General features: G+C 41.1%; 1 protein-coding gene across 12 annotated transcripts in view; it reads right to left on the bottom strand.

Moving 5' to 3' along the window:
- The window catches only part of Celf1 (CUGBP Elav-like family member 1), an 84970-nt gene that overhangs the window by 44413 nt on the left and 19913 nt on the right, over nucleotides 1–20644 (bottom strand). The window contains exon 2 of one of the 12 annotated variants that reach the window (XM_048361582.1): nucleotides 20415–20495. The exons of the other annotated variants lie outside the window; for them this stretch is intronic. The gene's annotated coding sequence lies outside the window, so the exon portion shown is untranslated. The remainder of the gene's footprint in view (nucleotides 1–20414; nucleotides 20496–20644) is intronic. 12 annotated transcript variants of the gene reach the window in all.

Raw genomic sequence — 20644 nt, forward strand, 5'->3', positions numbered from 1 at the left:
TCTGTAAAAGAGTTAAGGTCTATATCTCAAAAGTGACCAAATGGATACCCAAAATACAATCACACAGCTGGTACAAACTTTTAACTGGAAGCAGAGACAAATAGGAGAGACATTGGGGAAGTGAGTATACTCCTGAACATGTGGAGCACTGAGATCTGAGAATCAAGATTTAAAGCCAGGGCAGGCAGACAAATTCTCAAGATTTATCTCCAATTAACCACCAAAAAGCTGGTAGTAAAGGTATGGTTCAAGTAGTAAAGCAAAAAAGCTAAGTGAGAACTCCAGGTTGAGTTCAAGCCTCCATATCAACAATAAAAGTTTGGTTTACTTCTTTCTTCTTCCTCTTATGTTATGACTAGTTCAAATATTCTTTTCTTTTCTTTTTTTTGCCAGGGCTGGGCCTTGAACTCAGGGCCTGAGCATTGTCCCTGGTTTCTTTTTACTCAAGGCTAGCATTCTACCACTTGAGCCACAGCGCCACTTCTGGCACCTAAGATCCTGGGCACTTGTATCACAACTAATAGTGGGTAAAAAACACTACTCAACTAACCACCTATTCCCAGGGTACCCCCAATTACACTGTATATTAAGCTGCTCTGTTGGACACTCTGTATTTTTTTTTTAATGCTGGCATCAGGGTGTGAACTCAAGATTTCACACCCTTGCTCAGTTTTTTTTTGTTCATGGTTGGCAAGATACCACTTGAGCCACACCTCCTGCCAGCTTTTTTGGTGGATTAATTAGTGATGGATTCTCACAGACTTTTCTACCTGCTGGCTATGAACCTCAATTCTCAGACTCCTAAGTAGCTAGGATTATAAGCATTGAGTCAAGTGTGTTCAGCTTATGTCCTATACTCTTACCAGACTCAGTTCCAATTTATGCAGGTCAGCAAGGATAAGAATACTTTCTCTGGGTAGGAAAAAAACAAAAACAAAAAAACTTTCTTTGTAATACTTGCTCTCCTCGACTGATTCCAGGGCTCAAGCTTAAATTTGGGGTCTGACTCCTTCCCTAATGAGTCATCTATGCACGTCCTCTCCAAGAGTCTAGAAGGGAAGTTTATAAACAGATCTTAATCTCATCTCCTGCATGCTGACTGGCCAGCATACTCATCCTTCTGTGATGGCTTTTTTTTTTTTTTCATTTTGTTTTGTTCTTGCAGTGCTGAGGATCAAACCCAGGATCAAAGATGCTAGACAAATATTCTACCATTAAGCTACATTCTAGCCCTTGGCTTTTTACTTTTTGTTTTGAAACAGGGTCCTGTGCCCAGATTAGCAGACATGGAATTTGTATTCTCCTGGAAAGTGCTGGAATTACAGGCATGAAACATCATACTGTAAAAAAAAAAAAAAAAGGTGGCCAAAAAAACACCCCTGAAATTGACTAGTATGTTCTAAGTGTACAGTTGAGTATTAAGTATTTTCACACTATTGTACACATCAGTGACGATTTTCGGCACCTCCCTTTCATCAGGATTTTTTTTTTTTTTTTTTTTTTTTTGGCCTGTCCTGGGGCTTGGACTCAGGGCCTGAGCACTGTCCCTGGCTTCTTCCCGCTCAAGGCTAGCACTCTGCCACTTGAGCCACAGCGCCACTTCTGGCCATTTTCTGTATATGTGGTGCTGGGGAATCGAACCCAGGGCTTCAAGTATACGAGGCAAGCACTCTTGCCACTAAGCCATATCCCCAGCCCTTCATCAGGATTCTTAAGCTGGTACTTACACTTGAGTCTTCAGGGTCAGGGTAATTAAGCCCATAACCCCTATGCTACTTTATGCTAAACTGTGTAAACATGGACACTGAGGATTTCCGGAAACAGAATCCAGTTTTCATCAGATTCTCTAAGCCCCTAGAGTCTACACGGTTCATAAGCAATGTTAAATTGGTCCCCTTCAACTAGGAATGTCATTCTTTATGTAGCTCTTCTAATTTCCCTACCATAACAGCAGCTGGTATTGGTGGGGAGGGGAGGTTAGATGCAGCATTTTTTTTTTTAGCTAATGTGCACCTTTTTCTGGGTACAAGTACTAAAGCTTCTGTGTATTTTCTAGTTTTATCTAAAATTTCAGGCATAAAAGAGGGGACTTCTAAAGTCATTGAGGGCCTGTGACAATAGACAAAGCACTTAATCAAACACAAGGGTTCACCATTCAATTTTTCCATAACATTCATGCATCATTTGCTCAAATTTGGCATGCACTAAGGACACCAATTCTTCCTCAGTTTCACTGCCATGCCAGAAGGCCAAATCTGTCTCATCTAGTGAGTCACTACTGCTTTTCTCTCCAATTGCATTTTTATTTCAGCCCACTTGTGCTCATCAGGGCTGCACCATATGTTAGTACCATGGAGGCAGAATGTGACTTTTTTTTAATATAAAATAACTGTCAGTTACTTTTTAAATTACCTTACAACCTTAATGTCTCTGAAAAGTCATTATCATACATAACATTCTGGAAATGACTTTATCTGAATGTTCAAGGGAGTCAAGATGTTTTCACTCCAACTTTGTAAGTAAGAGAACTGAAGAGAATGGATTAACTCAACTAATTCCACAGCCATTCACTGGGACAGAGTCACCATGCTACAGGGGATCAAATGAAGCAAAGTATTTTTTTTTTTAAAGCATGGACACTTAAATGTCTTTCTAATACCAAGATGAAAAATGGATGCTAGGCACTGTAATCCTAGCTTCTCAGGATCTGAGAATAGAGGTTCAAACCCAACCTGTGCAGAAAAGTCCCTGTGAGACTCTGATTTCCAAGAGACCATGCAAAAAAGCAAGAAGTGGCACTGTTGGCTAAGTGCTAGCCTTGAGCACAAAGGAGCTCAGGGACAGCGCCCAGGCTGAGTTCAAGCCCTAGAAATGGCAAAAAAAAAAAAAAAAAAAAAAAAGACCTGTTAGCCTATTAATAAACTTTACCTAGTATATACAAAGTATGCAAAGGGATATTGATAAGAACATAGTTTACGGGCTGGGAATATGGCCTAGTGGTAGAATGCTTGCCTTGTATACATAAAGCCCTGGGTTCAATTCCCCAGAACCACATATACAGAAAACAGCCAGAAGTGGCGCTGTGGCTCAAGTGGCAGAGTGCTAGCCTTGAGGAAAAAGAAGTCAGGGAAAGTGCTCAGGTCCTGAGTTTAAGCCCCAGAATTGGCAAAAAACAAAAACAAAAAACAACATAGTTTACAATAACAAAACCTAAAAACATATCTATCAGTTGGATGCTGGCTAAATAAACTATAGCATACCAATACAGTAGAAGATTTGATAGTTATTAAAAAGAATAAGGCTGCTAACTAAACATATTCATAAATATGTAACTAAACATATTCATATAATAAGAAATTATAAAGCGCCAGGCAATAGTGGCTCCCTCCTGTAATACTAACTACTGAGGAGGTTGAGATCTGAGGATCATAGTTTGAAGCCAGGCAGGGCAGGAAAATCTCATCTCCAATTAAAGCCAAAAGTATGAACAGAATATCTCTGGAAGAATAAAGAAATAATTGCAGTTGTAGAGGAAGATTACTGGTTAACTGTTTACACACATTACCTATTCTACAAATAACCTAATTTGTGTTCTGTTCCAAAAAGTAGTATGATTTCGATTTAAATGTTTGTTGTAATCTGAGGGGGGAATGGAGGGCTTGCTATGTAGCCACATCTGGCCTTGGACTCCTAATCCTCCTGTTCCCTTCCACTAAGTGCTGGGATTACAGGTCTGTATTTTTTTCCTGTTTTGCCTGAAACATTTCTGTGGAAACCGGCCACTGTCCAGGTGAACCTGGAGTATATCACATGTGAACTTTGAAATTAGCCCAGCAACTCAACTGCAGCTTGCTTGAACTAAGACTTTTGGCTGGCTATTTATGAAGTTTGGGCTATTCTCAAACACTTAGCTGTATATTTCTGTGTACATTTTCTCCAATCAATCTTTCTTGTCAAGGCAGAGTGCAACATTAGCTGGATTCCAGTAATGAAGGCAAGGGGCAAGATGAGATAATATGTCAAAACGAGTTCTATAAATACAGTTTTGGCCTAGTATCTCAAAAAGGAACCAAAACAGCTTCAATTTCAAATAGAGAAATCCTATTTGCAAAATCTTCACAGGCCTGGAGACTAGTAAATCTAGAATCTTGTTTCTCACACTGTCTCCCTCTCCTTAATCTAAGGGGGAGGTTTATATCCAATAGCAGTCATTATCATTCCCCACCTCTTCTCTTACTCCACTACTACCAAACAGCAATATCTTCTTTCTGGGCTTATCCACCTCCTAAGCAGCCATGCTCAATATGTAAAACAGCAGATCTTCCAAGGCACCTAACATCCAATTTCCATATCTCTAAAACCCTTGACCAAGCAGCCAAGAACCCTGCCTGTACCATCTGCCTCAAACTCACCCCCAAATATATGGGCACTCAAGCAAGATGCTTCCATATGGTCTCATCTTAGGAGGCTTGTCCTGTTTCATTTAAAAAAGCAGGAAACTTCATTCAATCTATTTCTGGTCTTAATTTCTTAATTCTACAAAGCCAGAAATTACTTTTCTGAGGGAAATATTTCCTAAGACAGGATATAAACTGTCAAAAAGAACAAAAATTTTTTGCCTCTGTTTCAGTCAATCAGGGAGCATAGCTTGAAATCTCTAAGGATGCATAGCTTAAAAATAAATACTAAATATCTCTATATAGTATCACTTTTTAAAAAGTGACTTCAATTAGCATGCTCTCATCACTCTCCAATTGTGATCCTAAGAGGGACATTTAAATACCCACCTCCTTCAATGACTCTTAAATTAAACTTGTCAGTGCTTTGATTTCATTTCTAGAAAAACAAACTTCTTAGAAACAGATCTATCAATTTAAAAAAAAGCATTCACTTTTTAAGAGAGCATCTATATGCCTAAAATTAAAGAAGAGGTAGATGGGGACTGGGAATGTGGCTTAGTGGTAGAGTGCTTGCCTACCATGCATGAATGCCTGGGTTCGATTCCTGCGTACCACATAAACAGAAAAAGCTGGAAGTGGCACTGTGGCTCAAGAGTGCTAGCCTTGAGCAAAAAGAAGCTCAGGCCCTGAGTCTCAAGCCACAGAACTAGCCAAAAAAAAAGGGGGGGGGGGTAGATATGTAGGCGTGTCCATCCTCAGCTCAATTCCTGTCCCTAAGGAATCTTGTTCAGAAAAATATGACTGGTACTAGAAATATGATCTTGTTCAGAAAAATATGACTGGCACGAGAAGCAAAAAACATGCAACAACATCCAAAGGAAAAAAGTTGCAAGAAATGTGGCCTTTGTATGGTCTCCCTAATATGTGGGTGTTAAATTTAAAAACACAATGAGATATAACAAAGTAAACAGGACTCAAGATACCAAAATACAGTGAGAATAAAAGACAGCCTTGGGAGAAAAGCACCAAATAGCAAGATCCAAACACCTACTAGAACCCCAAAGATAAGGAAACAAAGGACCTGCTCTGAAATTCTATATTCCTTACCTCATATATACATGTTTGTATATACAAACACATCCGAGGGAAGCTGGGAGGAGGGCACAGAATGAGTGGAAAGCAGGTGAAAAAAATATATATAGAAGAGGAACCCATTAGCTACATCAGACATTGATGAAACTGAACTGAGCAACTCATGGGAGGTGACTGGAAGGAGGGAATGAGAGAGAAAAGGGAACAGATGTTACTAAACAAAAAGGAAAGAAATGTACTTATCACCCAAATTGGAAAAAATTGTTTTATTGTTAAAGTTCTTAGAGTTTGTAAGCTTTGTAAAGTAGAATGATGATTTTCATCATTGTGAAGGTTAAAATGTGTACTGTGAAATATATATAGTAACAAACTCAATTAAAGGAAAAAGAAATTTGGGGCTTACAAAAATATCTCAGGAGAATAATTCCTATTTATCTAAATAAAATTTTCTAGTTACTTGATCCCACTGTCCATGAGAGTAAGATTTTTACTATTCTCTGAGATTACTTGGCCTACTAGTATTTCTCTCATTACTTCTTTTGAGATATCCCTGTTATCCTGCTACACTCACACAGAATATAATTCGTGGATTAGACAAAAGTCACTAGCCCTCCCTGGCCATGCTACACCTCCCCACACGAAGACATCTCCAGAAGATGTGCAGTGCAGTTAATAACAGTTAAACAGAAACTATTTCTGTTTTTGTCTCTTCAGTTAACATTCTGGTATTAGTGATAGACTAGTAATTTGGGGGATGTTCCAAAAACTTGCTATTTGTCCTGCTGATCTTTACTATCAATAAACTAATTAACAATTTATTAATAAATTAATAAATGAATTAGTGGGAGGGGAGGGGAGGGGAGAATGAGAGGAGGGAACAAGTTGAACAAGAAATGTACTCACTGCTTTACATATCAATCTGTAACCTCTCTGTACTACACTTTGACAATAAAGAAAAAAATGCTTAACAAAAAAATGTACTCACTGCCTTACGTATGAAACTGTAACCCCTCTCTACATCTCTTTGACAATAAATAAGTGAAAACTTAAAAAAAATAAATGAATTAGTATAATTGGTGATGACCTGAGAACAAAATCAGTCATTTCCGAAAGTAAATTCTAAAATAAGACTTAGTTACACTAATTCATAATTTAGTACTCCCAAATAAGGTTCCAGATGTGCTAATAAAATATTAGATAAATATTTACTATAAGCCTCTGATGTACCCACCTCAGACTGAGAAGTTAGACCCTACTTTCCCAGTTTTGCTCCAGAAGATTGTTAACTGCCTTTCTATCTCTGCTTCCTCATGTGAAAAGTTAGAGATAAGATCTAGCTTCTCTAATTGTTTGTTAGGTTTAAAGGATTTAGAACAGTTATTGGGACACATAAAGTATTCAACATTTGCTATAATTATTCTTCCAGACATTAAGCTTAGTGCCCACAATAAGTGAACATGAGTCTCAAAAAGTTTTAGTATTTGACAAGACAATTACATCTCTTCAAAATGTGCATCTGACAAGAGAAAGAAATAAAAGAGACACAAACAGGAAAGAGAGAAGTCAAATTAGCCCTACTAGCAGAGAATATAATCCTATACTTAAAAGCTCCATCAAAAAACTTAGATCAAGTAGTAAGATACAAAATTAACATATAAAACCTAATAGCCTAGGGCTGGGGATATGGCCTAGTGGCAAGAGTGCTTGCCTCCTATACATGAGGCCCTAAGTTCGATTCCCCAGCACCACATATACAGAAAATGGCCAGAAGTGGTGCTGTGGCTCAAGTGGCAGAGTGCTAGCCTTGAGCAAGAAGAAGCCAGGGACAGTGCTCAGGCCCTGAGTCCAAGCCCCAGGACTGGCCAAAAAAGAAAGAAAGAAAGAAGAAATTGAGTCCTAAATTTGAAACTTACAATACAAAATTAAAGGCATTAAAAAAAAAAAAAAAAAACCTAATAGCCTAAATGGGTATTGGTGGCTCATACCCTGTAATCCTAGCTGCTCAGGAGGCTGAGATCTGAGGATCACTGTCTAGCCCAGGCAGGAAATCCTTTGAGACGCTTTATTTCCAATTAACACAAAAAAAAGCCAAAAGTGGAGCTTTTAAAGTTGTAGAGTGCTTGATCAAAAAAGCACTGGGATAATGCCATAGGTGAGTTTAATCCATAGGATAAGCACAGAAAACAAAACCCAATACCCCTAGACCAATAAATAATATGCTAAGAGAAAAACCAGGAGATTAATCCCACTTAACATTGGCCTAAAGAAAAACCAAAACATCTAGAATTAAACTTAACCTAGGTAAAAGATCTCTACCCCCAAAAAACAAAACAAAACAAAAATCCCTTGGGCTGGGGATATGGCCTAGTGGCAAGAGTGCTTGCCTCATATACATGAGGCCCTGGGTTCAATTCCCCAGCACCACATATACAGAAAACGGCCAGAAGTGGCGCTGTGGCTCAAGTGGCAGAGTGCTAGCCTTGAGCAAAAAGAAGCCAGGGACAGTGCTCAGGCCCTGAGTCCAAGCCCCAGGACTGGCCAAAAAAAAACAAAACAAAAACTCTTGGGGCTGGGAATATGGCTTAGTGGTAGAGTGCTTGCCTAGCATGCATGAAGCCCTGGGTTCGATTCCTCAGCACTACATAAATAGAAAAGGTGGGAAGTGGCACTGTGGCTCAAGTGGCATATTGTTAGCCTTGAGCAAAAAGAAGCAAGGCACAGTGCTCAGGCCCTGGGGACGGGGGGGGGGGGGGGAGTCCCTATTGCCAAGAAAGATCTACCACTTCAATTTATTCACTATCAAAATTCTTGTGAGTCTTCAAAGAAAAAGAAAAATCCTAAAATTCACATGAAATCGCAAAGACCCTGAAAAAACAGTCCTGAGCAAAAAAGAGCAATACTGAAGGTACCAAAAATACCCAACCTCAAATTATAGCACAGAGCCATGGTAACAAAAACAGCATGGTAATGGCACAAAACAGACACAGGGAATACAAGAGGACCCAGACATAAGCCCACATAACTACAGCCATCTGATTCTCAAACAAAGGTGCCAAAAGCATTCTGTTTAAGATAGCCTCCTTTAACAAATGGTGCTGAGAAAACTGGATAACCACAAGTAAAGTGAAATTTTCAAGTCAGGAACCAGTGATCATGCCTGTACTCCCAGCTACTTAGAAAACTGAGATCTGGGGGCTGGGAATATGGCCTAGCGGCAATAGTGCTTGCCTCATATACATGAAGCCCTAGGTTCAATTCCTCAGCACCACATATATAGAAAACGGCCAGAAGTGGCTGTGGCTCAAGTGGCAGAGTGCTAACCTTGAGTAAAAAGAAGCCAAGGACAGTGCTCAGGTGCTGAGTCCAAGCCCCAGGACTGGCAAAATAGATAGATAGATAGATAGATAGATAGATAGATAGATAGATAGATAGATAGATAGATATTAAATTAAATTTAAATAAAAAGAAAACAGATCTGGAGGATCACAGTTCAAAGTTAGCTCAGACAGAAAAGTCCAGAAGACTATCTCAAAATGCTAGGCTGGAGGCAAGGCTCAAATGGTAAAGCTGTAAGCAAGAAAGTTAAATAAGAAATCATGAATCAGTCAAGTGCTGATGGTTCATACCACATGTCATCATAGCTATTCAGGGGGCTGAGGAGCATGGTTTGAAGCCAGCCTGGACAGAAAAGTCCATGAGACTCTTAATATCCCATTAACCACCAAAGGGCTGAAGCAGAGCTGTGGGGTCAAGTGGTAGAACCCTAGCCTTAAGCAAAATCAGCTCAGGACAGCACCCAGGCCCTAAGTTCAAGCTCCAGGACCACATATATATACATACACGAATGTGTGGGTGCACATGCGCACGCGCGTGCGTGCGCGCTCACACACACACACAGGCAGAGGACTCAAGAGTATAGCTCAGTCGTAGAGTGCTTGCTGCACATACATGAAGTTTATAGGTTCTATCTATCCCAGCTCTCTAATGAAATAAAGTTACTTCTAAAACAAACAACAACAAAAAAAGAGGCCAAAGCTAAGAGAAAATAAAAAGGAAAAAAAAAAAAAGGACAGAATCAGGGTTCAAAAGCCAGCCTAGCCAACAAACCTGAGATTCTTATCTCCAGTTAACCAGCAAGAAGCCAGAAGTGGGGTTGTAGCTCAAGTAGCAGAGCTTAAGCCTTTAGCTTAAAAGCCAAGCAAGAACATGAGTTACTAAGTTCAAGCCCCAGTACTGGCTAGATAACCAGCAAAAAAACCTGGCTCAATTGTGCCTTCCTAGAAAGCTAGAAGCTCTAAGATCAAACACCAGTACTGAAAAAAAAGAAAGAAAGAAAGAAAGAAAGAAAAGTAACCCCATTTATCAGGAAAATGTAAATCAAACAAACACTGAAGTTGGTGTCAGTGGCTCAAGAGGCTGAAATCCAGAGTTCAAAGCCAGTCTGGGCAGAAAAGTCCCTGAGACTTCATCTCCAAAAAATAACAGCAAAAATGCCACTGTGTAAGTGGCTCATTTGGTAGAAGAACCCTCCTAGTGAGCACAAAGCACAAAGTTCAAGCTTCTGTATCAGGGGGGAAAAAAAACCCAAAAAACCAGGGCTAGGAATATGGCCTAGTGGTAGAGTGCTTGCCTTGTATACATGAAGACCTCGGTTCAATTCCTCAGCACCACATATATAGAAAAGGCCATAAGTGGTGCTGTGGCTTAAGTGGTAGAGTGCTAGCTTTGAGCAAAAAGAAGCCAGGGACAGTGCTCAGGCCCTGAGTTCAAGAAGAGGTGGTTATATAATGTTGGTAGGAATGTAAATTAGTTCAGCCACCATGGAAATCAGCAAGGAGGTTTCTCAGAAAACTAAAAGCACAAATGCTATGTTATCTAACTATACCATTCCTGGATTTATACTCAAAGGAACCAAAGTTGGCACACGACCGAGCACACACGTTTACTGTGGCACTACTGGTAACAGGCAAATTATGAAAGCAGTCTAGGTGCCCATAAATGTGATATGTCTGTGTATACATATAAACAACAGAGTATCATTTAGTCATAAAGGATGATATTTATCATCTACAAGAAAATGGATGGAGCTGAAAGTTGGTGACTTACATTTGTAATCCTAGCTACTCAGAAAACTGAGATCTAAAGAATCGAAGTTCAAAGCCAATACTGGCAAGAAAGTCAGTGAGACATTTATCTCCAATTAACCACCAAAGAAGTTGGAAATGGAGCTCTGACTCAAGTAGTGGAGTGTTAGATTTTTTTTGGGGGGTGGGGGGGTCCACAGGTACAGCATCCAGGCCCTGAGTTCAAATCCCAGGACCAACCCACTTAAAAAAAAAAAGGAAAAAGAAATTACCCTCCACATACTGAAAAAATATTTGTGCAAGCTTTCAAAATGGACACAGTGGAAAAAGAAAAGCTAATATAATGAGCCCAGGGAAATTATAAGTTTTAAAGGTCAAGAACAAAGAGAAAGCTGTAATAAAGATGTGCTAAACAGTATCATTTGCTGAAGTTGACCTGTAAAATCAAAGAGCTGTTACTGCTTTTAATCTTCAGTGACAATCCCTACATAGGGTATGCAATCCATAGTATAAATTGTAAAACATTAGTAGGATAGTAAAATGAGATTATGCCAGGGATAAAACTCAGTAGTGGAGTACATACCCACCAGGTGCAAGGTACTGGATTGAAAAAAAATTTTTAAATAGAATAAAATGAAATGAAATGAGTAATAACTGCCAAGAAGAAGATAGTGGTCAACATATTGTCACATTCAATAATTTTAGAAAGAAGTATGCAGGGCCAGAGTCTGTAGAACAGATTCCTAAGTGACTAAGAGCCAGACTACATCGGTGAATGATAACAGAATTCAACCCAGTAACAGGAAAAAGTATCTCAGTTAAGGTGTTTCTCTAGTCCTTAGTCTCACTGGCCATAGTTATAAACATGTGCAGTGTCTCATTCCCACTCAGCTGACAAGTTCTATTCCCAACTCTACACTTATGACTCATGAGGACATGGGGGAGGGGAGTAAAGGAAAACTGCAAAACAGAGAATATGATTTTAGACTTAGGTTGATCAAGATTGAGGAATTCCTGCTTAATTACAAAATCTCACAATGCACCAAGAAAGTATCCTTTCAAACCATAGTAACTAACAAACAGTATCTTGGAAATAGCCTGAAATTGTATTATCATGTTCCCTACTATTCCTTAAATAGGCACAACATCTTGGTAAGGTGGCCTTAAAGCACTGGGAATTTGCACATAGCACAGGTTGTTGCAAAGCCCAAACAGCAGGGCATTTTCCTACAGTTACCTTCCCAGCAAATAGCCCAGTACTATAGCCTCTTCCTAAGAGCAGTGCCTTCTGTGCATTGTTTTTTGTTTTGTTTTTGGAGACAGGGTTACTGTATGTAGCCCAGACTGGCCTCAAATGATACTTCTGTCTTAGCCTCCTGGGATTACACCTATGTACTACCACGCCCACCGTAGCAAATCATTTAAGACATGGTTTCACATCTTTTTCTATTCAGATTTTGTCAAGAAATATGTTCTACTCACCCTAAAGGCTCATCTTTAAATCACACACACAAAAAACAAAAAAAAAAACAAAAAACAAAAAAAACCTGCTACTTCTAAAGCAACTCAAAGACCATTCTGACACTAAATTACTGAACTGATCAGTCTGGTTCCCCCCTCTCCAAGAGGATGCTTTGTTAAGACAACTGTTTCCTCCTGCCACTATACCTGAGATTTTAAAACATTCTACACAATTTGTAACTGAAAAACCAACACAAAACAAAAAAGACAAATGGGTCACCTCTTTTAACTTGGAACCTCAGTCCTCCACAGAAACGAACACAGACAGACAGATGGACGCACGTGAACACAAACTGGGAGCCCTGGCTGAGTCCTGAGCAGGTCTGAGGCGTGTGGGTGCTCAGGGCAGCCGCAGGGCCTGGCTAGTGGGCTGCTCCTGCTGTTGCTGTACAAATATAGAAAGCTGAAAAGTGGAACATCAGCTTCAGCATAACAGACTCTGCACCCAGCTCCATTTCGGAGGGAGGAGCAGGGAATAGAAAAAGCTTTACCCATACATGGTTGCTGAAAAAGGGCCGTTAGTGAAAGCCCAATTATCTCACACATACATTCTGTACACATACACCAGATAAAAAACAGAAATACACAGGCTAGTACTTGAAGGAAGGCTTGTGAGGTTCTATTTGGGTCAAAGAACTTCCCAGTAATTTTAGTCACTTATACTATGGCCCTCAACCATGGGAAATAAGGAAGACTAAAAAACTTTACTAGGTCAGATTCTACCAGATCAGTAATAGCTGTGAGGTTCAATATATCACTAAAAATTAATGTGCAAAAAAGGTCATTCCCTACTTTATGAACAATCTTATCATTGGACCGTTGCTATCTTATCATTGGACCATTGCTATTTCTAGACTAAAAGTCTCATTGCCAGACTACTTTAGAATCTCCTTTTTCAAAAATTCTGCCAATACAAGTTAAAAGATATTATGATATAACTTCTTAGATGTGGCTTAATGGGAGAGTGCTTGCCTAGCATACAGGAAACCCTGGGTTAGATTCCTCAGTACCACATAAACAGAAAAAACTGGAAGTAGCACCGTGGCTCAAGTGGTAGACAGAGTGCTTGCTAGCTTTGAGCAAAAAGGAGCTCAGGCCCTGAGTCCAAGCCCTAGCACCAGCAAAAAAAAAAAAAAAAACACCATTGGTCAGAATGCTGGCTTATGTAATCAGAAGTCAAATATTTATATTTTCTTAATTATCTTACATAGAACCATTCCATCAGATTCATGTCAATGGAAAAAAAAAATTCTGACCAAAGTAAACTCTAAAGAAATGCATGGTAGACACCAATGGCCTCAAGCCTGTAATCCTATTTAGTAAGCTGAGATCTGAGGTTCAAAGCCTGCCTAGGCAAAGTCCATGAGAATGACTCAGCTCCAATTAACAACCAAAAAGCAGGAAGTGAAAGAATGGCTTAAGTGGTGAAACACCATCCCTGAAAAAAAAAATTCAAGCCCCCACACACATGCTCATATACACGCATACACACGAAATGCAACTGATTGGTTAAAACAACTGTTTTTCAGTTCTTATTGCATTAACCAAGTAATCAATGAGAATTAAGTGTGTACTGTTTATCTAATTTGACAGACTCTTACCTCCAATTAACCAGCAAAAAGCCAGAATTGGAGGCATAGCTCAAGTAGTAGAGCAGTAGTCATGAGCAAAAAAGCATGGTGAAGCCTGGGAATATAGCCTAGCAGCAAAAGTGCTTGCCTCGTATACATGAAAGCCCTGGGTTCAATTCCCCAGCACCACATATATAGAAAACAGCCAGAAGTGGAGCTATGGCTCAAGTGGCAGAGTGCTAGCCTTGAGCAAAAAGAAGCCAGGGACAGTGATCAGGCCGAGTCCAAGCTCCAGGACTGGCCAAAAAAAAAAAAAAAAAGCAGGGTGAGAGCCTGAAGTCCTAAACTCAGCATCAATGAAACTGTCTATAAGCTCCTTTAGTATGTTCTTTATCAATCCATTTCTTCTCTCTGGTCTATTTCTGCAAGTGAAAAACAGGATTGGGACTAGATCAACAATCAATATGTAGGGTCCAAAGACATAGAGAAACCAGACATTTGAGAGATCTCAAAAACATACAAAAAATTTTTTGCATATCCATTTATAGGGAAGTGAGTTCACAGATATAACAATATATCCAATTGGAATCTGTAACAGCGAATAGGGTTGTTGGGTTTTTTTTGTGGGGGGGGCGGGGGGGGTGCCAGTCTGGGAGCTTGAACTCAGGGCCTGAACACTGTCCTTGGCTTCTTTTTACTCAAGGTTAGCACTCTGCCACTTGAGACACAGCACCACTTCTGGCCTTTTCTATATATGTGGTACTAAGGAATCAAACCCAGGGCTTCATGTATACGAGGCAAGCACTCTTGCCACTAGGCCATATTCCTAGCCCCACAAATAGGTTTAAGAACCTACTATGGGAGCTGGATGCATACCTGTAGCCACATCATCTTGAGTTCCAATCAAGCCTGAGCTTCCAATCAAATTTGAGCCGGGGATACACATAAGAGAAGATAGATGATAGATCACTCATTACTGAATGATTTAAGCCTAAAATTTTTAGGTTCCATAGCAACCTAAATCAGAATGCTGCACATACCATATATAAATCACATGTTTAGAGGCTTAACTAGTAAATTCAAAATGTGACATATGCGCAATGTGGGCGACATTATTCTGAGAACTTTTAACTTTAAAACCTTCCAACTTTTATTTTCCAGTCCCAAGGATGATATAATGGAGTCAACTATGCAGAAGGCTCAAGCTCAAGGAAAAAGAGCTACAAAGAATATAAATAGAAGCAAAGAGATGATAGACTCTCAGAAAGGCAATTCGGAGCATGGCTCTCTCCCACTGAGAACCAACCTGCAAATAAAAGCTTAAAAACATTGTCAAGGAGGGCATATATCAAGATAGCATTTGGGACACTCTTTAAAATGGACTTAGTCAAAAGAGGACATGGTCACAGACCAGACAGGCAAATATGGCAGACTCCACAGCAGTCTACACAGAAGTATATTTTTGTCTTTTCTAGAAGCTTAAAGAATATAACTGCTAAGAAAAAGAAGCCATATCAGAGCCAGGCACTGGTGGCTCATACTACTCTGGAGGCTAAAATCTGAAGATCTCCATTCAAAGACAGCTCAAGTCGATTCTTATTGCCACTTAACCACCAGAGAACTGGAAGTGACTGTCAAAGTGGTAGAGTGTTAGCTTTGCACCAAAGGGCTTAGGTACTAACCAAAAACAAAACAAAGAAGAAAAAAAAAAACACCTAGCCATCCCAGGAGCGATCCTGCCAGTGTCAGCACCTTCTCGTTCAATAATATCTTTTTAATTGTTCAAAAGAACCATGGGGCTGGAAATATGGCCCAGTGGTAGGGTGCTTGCCTCACATACATGAAACCCTGGGTTCAATTCCTCAGCACCACATATATAGAAAAGGCCAGAAGTGGCACTGTGGTTCAAATGATGGAGTGCTAGCCTTGAGCAAAAAGAAGCCAGGAACAGTGCTCAGGCCCTGAATTCAAGCCCCAGGACTGGCAAAAAAAAAAAACAAAAAAAAAAAAAACAAAAAAAAAACAACCACACAACAAAACCCTCTAGGACAGCACATAAGCCTTGAGTTCAAGCTCTGGAACTGGCACAAAAGAAAAAAGAAGCGGTATCAAGGCCATGGCTCAAATTTATAATCTCAGTAACTCAGAAGGCTGAGACTAAGGATAGACATTTGAAGCCAGCCAGGACAGAAAAGTTCTTAAGACTCTATCTCCAATTACCGAGCAAAAAAGCTGGTCTGGAGGTGGGGCTCAAGTGGTAGAGCAAAAAAAGCCCATCAGGAAGGACAGCTCTGTACTTGGGGGGAGGAAACAATATCACACTCAAAATGATGGTTGTGAGGAATGAGGATTAAAGCAGGGAAACCAGGCTTTAAAAAAAAAAAAAAAATGGCTGGAATATAGCTTAGTGGTAGAGTGCTAGGCTTGCATGCACTATGCCCTGGGTTGGATTCCTCAGCATCACATAAACCGAAAAAGCCGAAAGTGGCCCTGTAACTCAAGAGGTAGAGTACCAGCCTTGAGCAAAAAGAAGCCAGAGACCGTGTGCTCAGGCCCCAGGACTAGCCCCCCCCAAAAAAGAAAAGAAAAGAAAAAAATTAGCTGGAATGTGGTGGCCTACATTTGTAACCCCAGCCCTCAGGAGACTAAAGCAAGAGCATAAAGAGTTACAGTCCAACCGTTTGTCATGTATACAAGTTTATCTGATTTGAGGAAGGGAAGGGGAATCACAGAAACCAAGGGACAAAGGGTGAACCAATGCCAACAGCAATACTCACTAGATACTATTTGGAAATGAACTTTACAACTGGGGGGGGAGTGAGTGAGGGGAAAGGAAAGTGAGAGAGGGTAACACTGTAGGAAAAGAAATGTACTCAAGGACTGGGAGTGTGGCTTAATGGTAGAGTGTTTGCTTAGCATGCATGAAACCCTGGGTTCCATTCCTCAGTACCACATAAACAGAAAAACACTGGAAGTGGTGCTGTGGCTCAAGTGGCGGAGTGCTAGCCTTAAGCAAAAGAAACTCAGGGCTGGGATGTCGCTCAGTGGCAAAGCGCTTTCCTAGCAAGCGTAACATCCTGGGTTCTGTTAGGTTTTTAAAAATGGGTAGCTGGTAAAGGAGAATGCTACTCGGTATTCAGGCAGGAGAGAAAAGGCAACCCCCTGGGCACTGTCCCTGAGCACTTCTGCTTGAGGCTAGTACTCTACCACTTGGCCCACAATGCCACTTCCAGCATTTGGCTGGTTAGAGATAAGTCTCTTGAGCCATGCTTCCAGCCTGGCTCTTCGCTGGTTAGTTGGGAGATAGAGTTTTAGAGAGGATTTTCTGCCTGGGGTGGCTTCGAACTGCAATCCAAGGAGTCTTTGCCCCCCCCCCCCCACAAAAAACAAACCCTTTTTTATTCCCAATTAAAGCAACAAGAGGACTGGACTAGATCTTACTTGCACCTTGTCAAGAATTGACCAACAGGTGCTAGTGGTAGAGTGCTCGCCTCATATACTCGAAGCCCTGGGTTTAATTCCTCAGCACCACATAGATAGAAAAAGCCAGAAGTAGTGCTGTGGCTCAAGTGGTAGAGTGCTAGCCTTGAGCAAAAAGAAGATAGGGACAGTGCTCAGGCACTGAGTTCAAGCCCCAGGAGTGTGAAAATTAATTAATTTTAAAAAATTAAAAAAAGAATTTACCAACAAATACTTGCCAGAATTCTGAAATGACAAAACTCAGTAGTGTGATGAGAGTTTTTGCACAGATTTATAGCTGGATGGTCATATAAAGAACGACATGCTGGTTTCACATCAGTGTTTAAGCCACAGCCAACAATTATATAAGAATTTAATAAGCTTTGTCTTCTATGAATTTATGACATACCCATACCATCTTGGCATTGTGGGTCAAGTGGTAGAGCAGTAGCCTGGAGCAGAAGTGCTCAGGGACAGTGCCCAGGCGCTAAGTTCAAACCCCTGTGAATGCCAACTGGGGTGAGCCATCCCAGAAACAAGTACTAAGACCCCTGGGACTCAGCCAGTTTGGAGAACAGGATATGGAGAGGAGTAAAAGGAGAATGATGTCACATCCTAAATGGAGTCACTTTATCTCGCCCTTTCAAAATTAATCAGAGCCTGGGGACCAAGAGATAGTAGCTTGTCCATCTAATGTCCATACCTGAGTATAAAAACTAGCCGAACTAGTCAAGTCATCCAATTTTTACTTTTGTGCCCTAAACCCTTCCTTTTGCCTTAATTTTGTTTTGTTTTTTTGTTTGTTAAGCCCCCTGCCTCATGAGACTTCTTCCAGGCTTCATTCAAGGACTGGCATCTATCACCACGGGACCCTGCTGCTCACCATCTCACGGAGGGGCCACATTTCTGCCTTTTACCCCTAATGTCGATGCCCCTTGCCAGCAGGAAACAGCCAGAGAGTCCCCGTCCTTTTTCATAACTATTAAAAGGCTGGAATGTAAGGTCTGCCCCAGGGATCCATGCAGATGCCCCCCACCAGATTAAGTCTCCACCCAGTTAACCTGGGTAACCAGCATACCTGGAGGCAGTTACCTCCCCCTTCCCTGAGGTCACATCCTAATACACCTGGCCACACCCCTTTGCCCCTGCCCTAGATAAGGCAGGGCTGGGTGGGGGTCACCCCTACTCTCTGGCCAGGCATCAATCACATCAGCGACAAGCCAGCAGTTCAGTAATAAGCTTTTCTCTCCTGCCTGAATACCACCTGGCGTTCTCATTTACCGGCTACCTACTTTAAAAACCTAACAGGTTCAATCCCCAGTACCAAGAAAGACAAAAAAAAAGTTTAAAAAAAGAAACTCAGGGACAGTGCCCAGGCCCTGAGTTCAAAGCCCCAGGACTGTCAAAAAAAGAAAAAAGAAAAAAAAAAGAAAAGTACTCATTACCTTACTTATCCAACTGTGTAATCCCTCTGTATATCACCTTTACAATAAAAAATAATCAAATTAATATTTTTAAAAAATAGAGTGGCGGGGCTGGGGATATAGCCTAGTGGCAAGAGTGCCTGCCTCGGATACACGAGGCCCTAGGTTCAATTCCCCAGCACCACATATACGGAAAACGGCCAGAAGCGGCGCTGTGGCTCAAGTGGCAGAGTGCTAGCCTTGAGCGGGAAGAAGCCAGGGACAGTGCTCAGGCCCTGAGTCCAAGGCCCAGGACTGGCCAAAAAAAAAAAAAAAAAAAAAATAGAGTGGCAAGCAATGTCTACATAGGAAACCTTGTCTTTTTTTTTTTTTGGCCAGTCCTGGGCCTTGGACTCAGGGCCTGAACACTGTCCCTGGCTTCCTTTTGCTCAAGGCTAGCACTCTGCCACTTGAGCCACAGCGCCACTTCTGGCCGTTTTCCATATATGTGGTACTGGGGAATTGAACCCAGGGCTTCATGTATACGAGGCAAGCTCTCTTGCCACTAGGCCATATTCCCAGCCCGGAAACCTTGTCTTAAAGGAAAAAAAGGACAATTAGAACTGGGTGCCAGTGGCTCATACCTATAATCCTAGCTGCTCAGGAGGCTGAGATCTGAGGATTAAGATTTGAAGCCAACCAGGACAAGAAAGTTTGTGTGACTCTTCTCCAATAAGCTACTAAAAAAGCCAGAAATGGATCTGTGGCTCAAGTGGCAGAGCATAAGCCTTAATAAAAAGAGGCTTAGGGACAGTGCCCAGGCTCTGAGTTCAAGCCCCAAGACCAGAACACACACACACGTGCCCATGTGACAAGACTTTATAAAGCAAGAAGTAACTACAGAGAGAATATGTGTGTGTGTGTGTGTGTGTGTGTGTGTGTGTGTGTGTGTGTGTACAGTATCTATGAAGGAATGAACTAAACAGATTCAATACTGGGTTTTTCCAACTACTGAAGACCTTGGGTCATTTCCTGCCCATAAGAACTCCATTATGATCCACACATCTTTTTTTTTGGCCAGTCCTGGGCCTTGGACTCAGGGCCTGAGCACTGTCCCTGGCTTCTTCCCGCTCAAGGCTAGCACTCTGCCACGTGAGCCACAGCGCCGCTTCTGGCCGTTTTTTCTGTATATGTGGTGCTGGGGAATCGAACCTAGGGCCTCATGTATCCGAGGCAGGCACTCTTGCCACTAGGCTATATCCCCAGCCCCTCTTTTTTTTTCTTTTTAAAGGTCTGAAGGTAGTATACCTGATTCTACATTAAAACCACATTTCCAGCTGGGCGCCAGTGACTCACGCCTGTAATCCTAGCTACTCAGAAGGCTGAGATCTGAGGATTGCAGTTCAGAGCCAGCCCAGACAGTCCCTGTGAGACTCATATCTCCAATTAGCCACACAAAAACCAGAAGTACACTGTGGTGTAAGTGCTAAAGCGCTAGCCATGAACACAAAGAAGCCCAGACCCGAGTTCAAGTCACAACCACCACCACCAACAACAACAAAAAACCATTTCCAGGGCAAGGGTACAGCCCAGTGGTAGTGTTTGCATAACATGAGCAAGGCCCTGGGTTCAACCTCCGGCACAAAAAAGAAAAAACAAAACATTTCTCTGCCACTTCTGTTCATGTTGAATTACTTTTACTTTCAATACACTACTATATTTTCAGGACAATAAATATCTTTCTACTCTAAGAGAACTAAGCATTTATGGAACAAGACACAGTTTACATTGCTGAACAGCAATTAAGTACACTATTGGGCTAGAAGTGTGGCTTCAATCTATGGAATCTACAGAAATGTATGTTTGGCCTCCAATCCTACTTACTCATTCCAAGGCTGGCCTTGAACACCCAATCTTCCTGCTCCAGCTTCCCACATGTTGGGAATACAGGTATACAACACCATGCTGGCCACAAAAATTTCATTACTATCATGAGACCAAGTCTCAAAAATAAGAAAGGTACAAGAAAGAGCATGTAAGAGATCTAATCCTATTCTGCCAACACATGGATGCTTTAAATAAATTACTACCCTCAAAGAGGTTCCTAACCTGAA

This window comes from Perognathus longimembris, chromosome 13 (assembly GCF_023159225.1).
Source record: "Perognathus longimembris pacificus isolate PPM17 chromosome 13, ASM2315922v1, whole genome shotgun sequence".
In the NCBI taxonomy this organism is placed as follows: Eukaryota; Metazoa; Chordata; class Mammalia; order Rodentia; family Heteromyidae; genus Perognathus; species Perognathus longimembris.